The sequence below is a fragment of the Otolemur garnettii genome, unplaced genomic scaffold, assembly GCF_000181295.1.
Source record: "Otolemur garnettii isolate 467f Iridium unplaced genomic scaffold, OtoGar3 scaffold00075, whole genome shotgun sequence".
NCBI classification, from domain to species: Eukaryota; Metazoa; Chordata; class Mammalia; order Primates; family Galagidae; genus Otolemur; species Otolemur garnettii.
Window position 1 is genome coordinate 1,445,745 of NW_003852470.1, and position 8,394 is coordinate 1,454,138.

The following is an 8,394-nucleotide window of genomic DNA, read 5'->3' on the forward strand; positions in this document are numbered from 1 at the left end:
AAAAAAAAAAAAAAAAAATGTTCAGTGAGACTTGGGGAAAGGATTAGGCTGCTTCTCATTTTACTCAAAATAGCCTAACTGTCTTAAAAGAAACGAAAATATTCTGTACTAGGCTTGGCACCTGTACTCAGTGGTTAGGGTGCCGGCCACATACACCAAGGTAGGTGGGTTCGGACTCGGCCCAGCCCGGGTCAGCTAAACAATGACAATTGCAACAAAAAAATAGCCAGGTGTTGTGGCGGGCACCTGTAGTCCAGCTACTTGGGAGGTTGAGGCAAGAGAATTGCTAGAGCTCAAGAGTTTGAGGTTGCTGTGAGCTATGATGCCACAGCACCCTACTGAGTGAGCCTGTCTCAAAAAAAAAAAAAATTCTGTACTGGATTAAAAGAGACTAAGTCTGTGTCATGTATACTCAGAGAATACAGTATTATATAATTAATGGCATTCTAGTTCTTTCAGTAGTTTCAAACTTAATTAAAATGAATCGGAAGAGAAACTCCCATAATTGCCAGTGTTAAGAAATAATTTTCATTAAGCTATGCAAATATGCAAGAATCTAAAGTTAGAAACAATGTCTGTAGAGCTTAGACAAGCCCTAAAACAAAAATAAAGGTACAAACTGAATGTCAATAAAATGTAATCACTATTGGCTGGATCTGATGGATATCATTATAAAAATCCACACTGATGGCAAAAGCATGAACATGGTACTGCTGGAGGGTGCCAGGCTGGGGACTCCGGAGACCTTCTGCCAGGACACAGCACAGCCTGGCATGTCCGCGGTGGCATCGGGCCTCTCTCACCACAGGTTCCACTGTGACAGCCAAGCCACTCGCTGAGGCACTTTGCTGACACAGACGGTCTCTGCTGCACGTCCCGTTACCATCGGGACTGCGATGATCTCTGGCAGCCCCTGAGAGTCGTCTCAGACAGCTCCGTGAATGTGGGGGACTCATCCCCTCCCCTCCCCCCACTCTGGACGTCAGAGGACGTGAGCAGGCCTGCTGTGTGAGGCAACTCTGAGGAAGGGCATGGACTGGCTCAGGATGCGCAAGTCTTTACGGGGCTAAGGGTCCTATCTGTCCTGTCCACAGGAGGCAGCATACGGCCACTGCCATTTTTCATCCCCAGCTGACTCCAAGAGAGCAGCACACTCACCCCCCTCCGCAGCATTCCCAAGGGAGAGGTCCTCAAAGGCATGACCAACCACAGGGAAGCCCCTCTGTTGGCAGAGAAGGCACCGGAACAAAGAAGGGACTTGGAAAGACATACATCAACAGAGTGTCAGAAAAATGGGAATTAATGTCCTCAGGGAGCTAAGGGCTGAGAAGTCATTTCACATCACCAACATGGGAATGTAATGGTTAGGAGTCGGGTGCTGTTCTAAGCAGGCACAATCCCTGTACTAACCGAGTTGAGCCTCCTAGCAGCCCCAGGAAGCAGGGCTGCTGCATCCCCGCAGGATGGAGAGGGGACGGATGCTGCGCTGTGCCCCACGTGCCCAAGCAGCAAGCCCCAGGGGCCGCGCAGGGCAGGACGCAGGCTCCGCAGGTCCATCCATCACAGGTCCATCCAACGGGTGTGCTAGGAGAAAGGAAAGGAGGAAGCTCAATGTGAAGTTCAGACAGCAGCAACAAGGACAAACACTGGGAGGCCTCGTGCAAAGGGAACAGAGAAGACAGCAGGGGCACAGCCAGCAGGGGACAGCCACAGGCCCACCCGGGAAGGAGCTGAGGAAAGACGACAGAGAGAAGGGAGAGGCTCACGGGTCCACAGGCTGCAAGTGCCCAACAAGTGCCCAGCACAATTTATGGGCAGACTCAGGCCGAGGGAATCTAACCACAAAGGGTTACAAAGGAGATTCCAAAAATTTCCAGAAAAAATGAACAAGTCACATACAACAAGGGACTCAGGTGGCATCACAAAAGTTGCAGGAAAAACAGTAAACTAGATATCAACCTCCCTCAAACTTCTGATAAAAATTAGCCTAGAATTCTATACCTAGCCAAATTTTCAATCACGTTTGAGAGAAGAGTAAAAATGTTTTCAAACAGGCAAAGAGCCAAAACAAACAAAAAAACTCTTTCCCAGGACACCACTAGAACATGCTACTTGGCAAAGCAAAGGAAAAAAAACACACACACACACACACACAAGAATAGAAGATCAGGGATCTGACTTCTCAAAACCGGTGCAGACAGACCAGGTGGGGCACCTGTCCAGCGTGTCTGCATTTGAGGTGTGCTGAAGGTCTGCTTTTAAGAGATAAAGTGCTAGAGACACAGAGAGCTGAGCATATGAGAAAGCTAGGCAATCAGCACTAGGAAAAACGAACACTCATATGAAAAGAAGTCAGGTGGCAATGAGCAGTATTATGGAGTCAACAAAATAGAGACGTTAACCACCACCTGGAACAGAATCCTCTCAGCTCCTTTCTAGGAGGAGGCAGGGGTCCCTGTGTGGCTGCGGTGACATGAGAAAGAGCCCAGTCATCAGTTACTGACAGGAACGCAGCACTTCTGCTCTAAATCAGGAGGCCAAACTCCAGCAGTGTGAGCATATGATTTTAGAATGGGCTGCAGAGGAGGCTCCATGACCAGGAGGGGCAGGCAAAGGGAGGAAGGTGATGAGGACAGAGACACTGGATTTTAAAGGACATCATTGTAATAAAAGGAAGCAGGAATAGAGAGGTGGCCAAGGAAGGGGAAGGACTCAAAGAGGAAACAAAGTCAATGGAACTTTAAAAAGACAATGAGTTGGGTTGTATCCCTGTGTTGGCAGAGAGAGAGGTGGCTTAGGAGACAGCAAGAGTCTCCATCTCTGGGAATGGGAAAGGGTGAAGTGTGGGCCAACTGGGGAACGGGGAACGCGCGAAGGCAGTCTCAGGACAAAGAAGAGTGACACCCCCCCTCCCCCCGCCCCGGCCCGAGAAGCACAGGCTCACCCAGTTTCCATGCCCCTGGAGGTGTGCAGCCGGCAGCTCATCTGCACCACAGCCCCTGCCTCCACAGGCTTTATGTTTCAGGGGTGAAGAGAAAGTACAGACATCACACCACTCGGTGTCGGGACTGCGGAGCTGGTGGCTGGGGTGCAGGGTGCAGGGAGGTGGGGGGCTGGGGCCCCAGGTAGGGGCTAGCCAGGAGAACAACAGTAGGGCCGAATCGTTGAGGGCACTGGAGGCAGAAACCCAAGGGGTTTGAGGCAGCACGGCTGGTGATGGCAAGGCTGCCTAGGGCTGTCCAGACTTAAGGAGACCCGAGAGCCTAGGACCTTGGCCAAGTCATGTAGCTCTAGTGGCTAGTTCTACGGGAGAATATACAGGTGTTTGTGGTTATTATTCTTGTATTTTTCCAGAATATTAAGTTTTTCAAAACAAAATTCAAGTGTCAATATTTCCTTTCCTCTCCCTCTCTCCAACTTTACTGCCACTAGGCAGCACTACAGTGACCATGGGATTACTTAACAGGCTCCTGGTGTCCCCCATCTCCTCTCCTGCCCCTTGGAGTCCAGGGTCCATGATGCACACAGGAATCTATTCACAAGCATAAAGGTAACATCACCACTACCCTGCTTAAAATCCTGCCAACACTCAACTATTCCAATCAATCTCTGACCAAAAAGATACAAGACTTAAACTTATCACCTAGAATTACTACGCCGTCATTGTCAAAACAGTATCAGCCCCATGAGATGCTAGGCAGCTGCCAGCTCCTTCCCCTCCTCAGTAAGCCCCAGAGTAAGTTACTTAAACACGTCTTGGCACACAACCACAGTAAGCTGATCAACAAATTCAGCTGCAGTGACCAAACAGTTGCCCATAGGACGCAGTGTGGGTCTCAAATTCCGCATGCCCCCGTGAGCATGCTCTGTCTTACTACTTGGAACTGAGTCAGAAAACAAGTCTCAAGAGAAGCACTCAGAGAGTCAACAATCACCTGCACGGAGTGTCACCAAACCCACCCTTGGCCAGTGAGCACAGGGAACGGTACCAGTCAGCTGCAAGAGCTCCAGGCCTCCTCACAGGAGGACTGCAGGTTGGTTTGGTGACCCCAAAAGCTACTTGGCAATGTCCACTAAAGCCAAACACAGGCACTCTGACCCAGAAACCCCACTCAGGTGCTCAGCCCACCCCCACCACACCCTGCGCAAAGGTGTTTTCAGAACTAACACCTCAAATGCCCCACAGCAGAAAGAAGACAGCACGCTGTGGGGTGCTCACATGGCGGGGCAGCACCAGCCATGAAAACCAACCAAGGGCCACCAGGCACGACCACAGGGGCCAGGCACGGACAGACAGGAAAGACACGCGTGGGGCTTCAAAGACAGGGACATCGGCCCTCACGCAGATGCTGGGAAGCAGCACAGCCTGGGCGGCTGGAGTGCTGGCACCTGCCCCTCTGGGGTTTCACTATCGCAAACCTGACGGGTGTCCTGTGTGCACCTCACACTTCAGCCCAAACCCCGCCTTCCCCACACCTGTTGGCCGGTCACCACAGAACTTGCCCATGTCCCCACCACGGGCTCTGGGCTCCCCCAGTCTGGCTTTGCCACAGCCCACTCTGTCCTCTGAATGTTCCCCTTACCTTCTGTGGCCCAGGCAGCACCCCCCGCCCCGCACCACACACGCCGGCCTCTAGTCACGTCACACACACTCATCATGCAGACAACTGCGGGACCAATGTGGAGCTTTCCCACACAGCAAGCAAAGGACCCCAGCTGGTGCCCCTTGATTCAATCCTGACATTCTGCCCACAGGGGTAGGGCTCAGTCCCCAAAACTGCCCCCACCCCCCGTCACAGGTCTGGGCCACCAGCTTCAAATTGGGGTTCCTATACCCCCTCCTTGGGTTTAACTTGCTGGAGCAGCTCACAGAAGTCAGGGGCACACCTTACTGGTTCACTATACAGGCCATTACAAAGGAGATGGATGGAATAGGTTTGAGGAAGAGGCTCAGGCCCTGCCTTTCCTGGGGAGCCTTCTCCAGGCATCTCTGCATGTACCGCAGTCTCAAGGCTCTCTGAACCCAGTCCTCTTGGGGTTCCACAGACCACCAGGTGGAAATACCATCAGCTTTCAGTGTGCAGGCTCAGACTTCTCTGGAACCAGGGTCCTGTGATTCCCAATCAGAGAGGCGGGGAAGCCACGGAGATCTAGTTTCCCAAGGCCAGCACACCTAACACTGTAACAAAGAACCGTAACAGGGCCACACACAAAACACACGGAAACTCCACAGCACAGCCCTGGACGACACCGTCTCTCTGCTCTATGTGATGCTCCCAGACCACCGCCCCCACTGCCTTGAGGTGGACTGTGGCATGCTCTGGCCACCACCTCGTTTCCTGGTAAGGACTCTGCTTTCTCCACCGAAGAACAGAACAGCTGCAGCATCCTGTCAGAGACACCCTGCCCCACGTGCACACACCTGGAGCACGAAGACCTGGGGCGGTCACTGGACTCTGCCCCGCCCCCCCAACCGCACCGCAATGAGTGCTCCGTTTCCCCCACTCGGCAGGTTCACCCACCCGCACGCCAGCAACCAGGTCATTTACCACCAAGTGACCACCATCACTGCTCTCCTGGCCCACTGGTGAGGGCAGTTGAGTGTAAGGCCACCCCTCCAGGTTACCCCGGGGGCACAGACTACAGGAGTCACGCAGTGACACACAGCATCAGGGAAAGTCCAGTGGAAGAGCACTTCTGAGCTCACAGCCCCTCACACAGACATGCTGTCAGGGGAGTCACCGCATGTCAGGAGTGAGGACACTGTTTTCCAAGGACATAGTTTAGTGAGGGTGTCAGGGAAGTCACAGGACTTCACAAGCTCTGGTCAGCACACTCATGTGAGAGCCAGAGTGGGAAACCCTCCACCAGCAGGCACAGGTGCACAAACAGTCCATCTGTTTTTATTTACTTATTTTTTTGAGACTGAATCTCAAGCTGTTGCCTTTGGTAGAATGCGGTGGTGTCACAGCTCACAGCAACCTCCAACTCCTGGGCTTAAATGATTCTCTTGCCTCAGCCTCCCAAGTAGCTGGGACTACAGGTGCCCACCACAACGCCCAGCTATTTTTTGGTTGTAGTTGTCATTGTTATTTGGCAGGCCCAGGTTGGATTTGAATCCACCAGCTCTGGTGTATCTGGCTGGCGCCCTAGCTGCTGAGCTACAGGTGTGGAGCCTGTTTTTACGGTGTTTTTTTTTTTTTTTGAGACAGAGCCTCAAGTTGTCCCCCTGGGTAGAGTGCCATGGCTTCACTGCTCACAGCAACCTCCAACTCCTGGGCTCAAGCGAGTCTCCTGCCTCCACCTCCCAAGTAGCTGGGACCACAGGCGCCTGCCACAACGCCCGGCTATTTTTTGGTTGCAGCCATTATTGTTGTTTGGTGGGCCCAGGCTGAGGATTCGAACCCACCACCTTAGGTGTTTGTGGCTGGAGCCTTAGCTGCTTGAGCCACAGGCGCCGAGCCTGTTTTTATGTTTTAAGGTACAGTTAAATGTTAAATGTATGGTATCCATATAAACAAGCAATTCTGTGCCTATGTGTATACCCCAAAACCAAGTTTATGCAAATATGACTAGATGGATACATGTGACAATGCAGAAAAATCTTGATATTTTCTAGTCATTTAAGCACTAAAAAACAGTTTGTGGAAAATTATTCTAAGATGGAGAAGCCAGGTGCAGTGGCACACACCTGTAGTCCTAGCTACCTGGGAAGCTGAGGCAGGAGGATCACTTGAGGCCCAGAGTCCAAGGTTGCTATGAACTATGACTGCACTACTGTAGTTCAGCCTGGGTGAAAAAGCAAGACCTGTTGCAAAAAAATAAATTAAAATATAAGACTAAACTGGCCGGGCGTAGTGGCTCATCTGTGATTCCAGAACTTTGGGAAGAGGGTGGATTGCCTGAGCTCTGGAATTGGATACCAGCCTGAGCAAGAGTGAGACCCTGTCTCTAAAAAAGAGCTAGGTGCGGTGGTGGTGGGCGCCTGTAGTCCCAGCTACTCTGGAGGCTGAGGCAAGTGAGGCAAGAGGATGGCTTGAGTCCATGAGTTTGAGGTTGCTGTGAGCTATGATACCACAGCTCTCTACTGATTCTGTGTCAAACAAACAAAAAACAACAAAAAAGAAAAAAAAAAGAAAGACTAAACTAGCTAAATTAGTCAATGTAATACACCATTCATAGAACCAAAGGACAAAAACCAGTTGGTCAGTTCAATAACTGCAGATACAGCATTTGTAAAATCTAATACTTTTTCATAATGAAAACATTTAATAAACTAAGAACGAAAAGGAATAACCCAACTTGATAAGGGTCCCTAACAAAACCACAGCTAACATTACACTTACTAGCGAAGTCTGAATGTTTTCCCCAAAGACCAAGATGTTTTACCTTGTAATGTCTAGTTAACATTCTGCTGGGCATTCTAGCCAGGGCAATTAGACAAAAAAAAGAAATGGTGGACTTGGCGCCAGTAGCTCAGCAGTTACAGTGCTGGCCACATACACCAGGGCTGGTGGGTTCAAACCGGCCACAGCCTGCTAAACGACAACAATAACAAAAAAAAGTAGCTGGGTGTTGTGGCGGGCACCTATAATCCCAGCTACTGGGAGGCTGAGGCAATCGCTTAAGCCCGAGTTTGAGGTTGTGGTGACCTGTGATGCCACAGTATTCTACTGAGGACGACGTAGTGAGACTCTACCTCAAAAAAAAAAAAAAAAAGAAAAAAGGCAGACAGTAACAATTGTCAGTGAAGATATGGGGAGATGATCATTTGCACTGATGGGGGCGTCAAATGTTCTGGCCACTTTGGAACGCAGTTTGGGAGTTCTTCATAAATGTTAAATGTATGGTATCCATATAAACAAGCAATTCTGTGCCTATGTGTATACCCCAAAGAACTGAAAACACATCGACATGGAAACTCGTATGAGAATGTTCACTGAAGCATTACTCCTAATACCCAGAAAGTGGAAGAAACCTATCAACTGATTAATCGATAAACAAAATGTGGGGTGTATCTGCACAATGGAGTATTATTCATCCAAAAAAGGAAGGAGATACAATCCATGGTGCAATACGAGGAACCTGAAAGCAGCAGCTGTGGTGAGAGAAGGCAGACACGAAAGGCTGCACATCCATCTACAGGAAGTGCCAGGAACAGGCAAATCCACAGACACAAAGCGGGTGAGTGGCCAGGGAGCGACTGCTGATGGGTTCCTGTGTGGGGACACGCACCTTCTACACTGAGTGCAATGGATGCACCGCCCTGTGAACACACTAAGAAAACCCCAATGGCGGCTCGGCGCCTATAGCTCAACCGGCTAAGGTGCCAGCCACGTACACCTAAGGTGGCGGGTTCGAATCCCCAGCCCAGACCCGCCAAACAACAATGAC

The 8,394-nt window shown here is 50.6% G+C and overlaps 1 protein-coding gene across 5 annotated transcripts in view; it reads right to left on the minus strand.

Annotated features, from left to right (window-relative positions):
* PPP2R2D (protein phosphatase 2 regulatory subunit Bdelta) overlaps positions 1–8,394 on the minus strand; it is a 55,996-nt gene that overhangs the window by 26,987 nt on the left and 20,615 nt on the right. For 2 of the 5 annotated variants that reach the window (XM_023515621.1, XM_012807793.2), the window contains exon 3: positions 1,411–1,584. The exons of 2 other annotated variants lie outside the window; for them this stretch is intronic. The gene's annotated coding sequence lies outside the window, so the exon portion shown is untranslated. Of the gene's footprint in view, positions 1–1,410; positions 1,585–2,944; positions 3,335–8,394 lie in introns of those variants that run through there. One more of the 5 variants, XM_012807792.2, reaches the window with a different exon arrangement.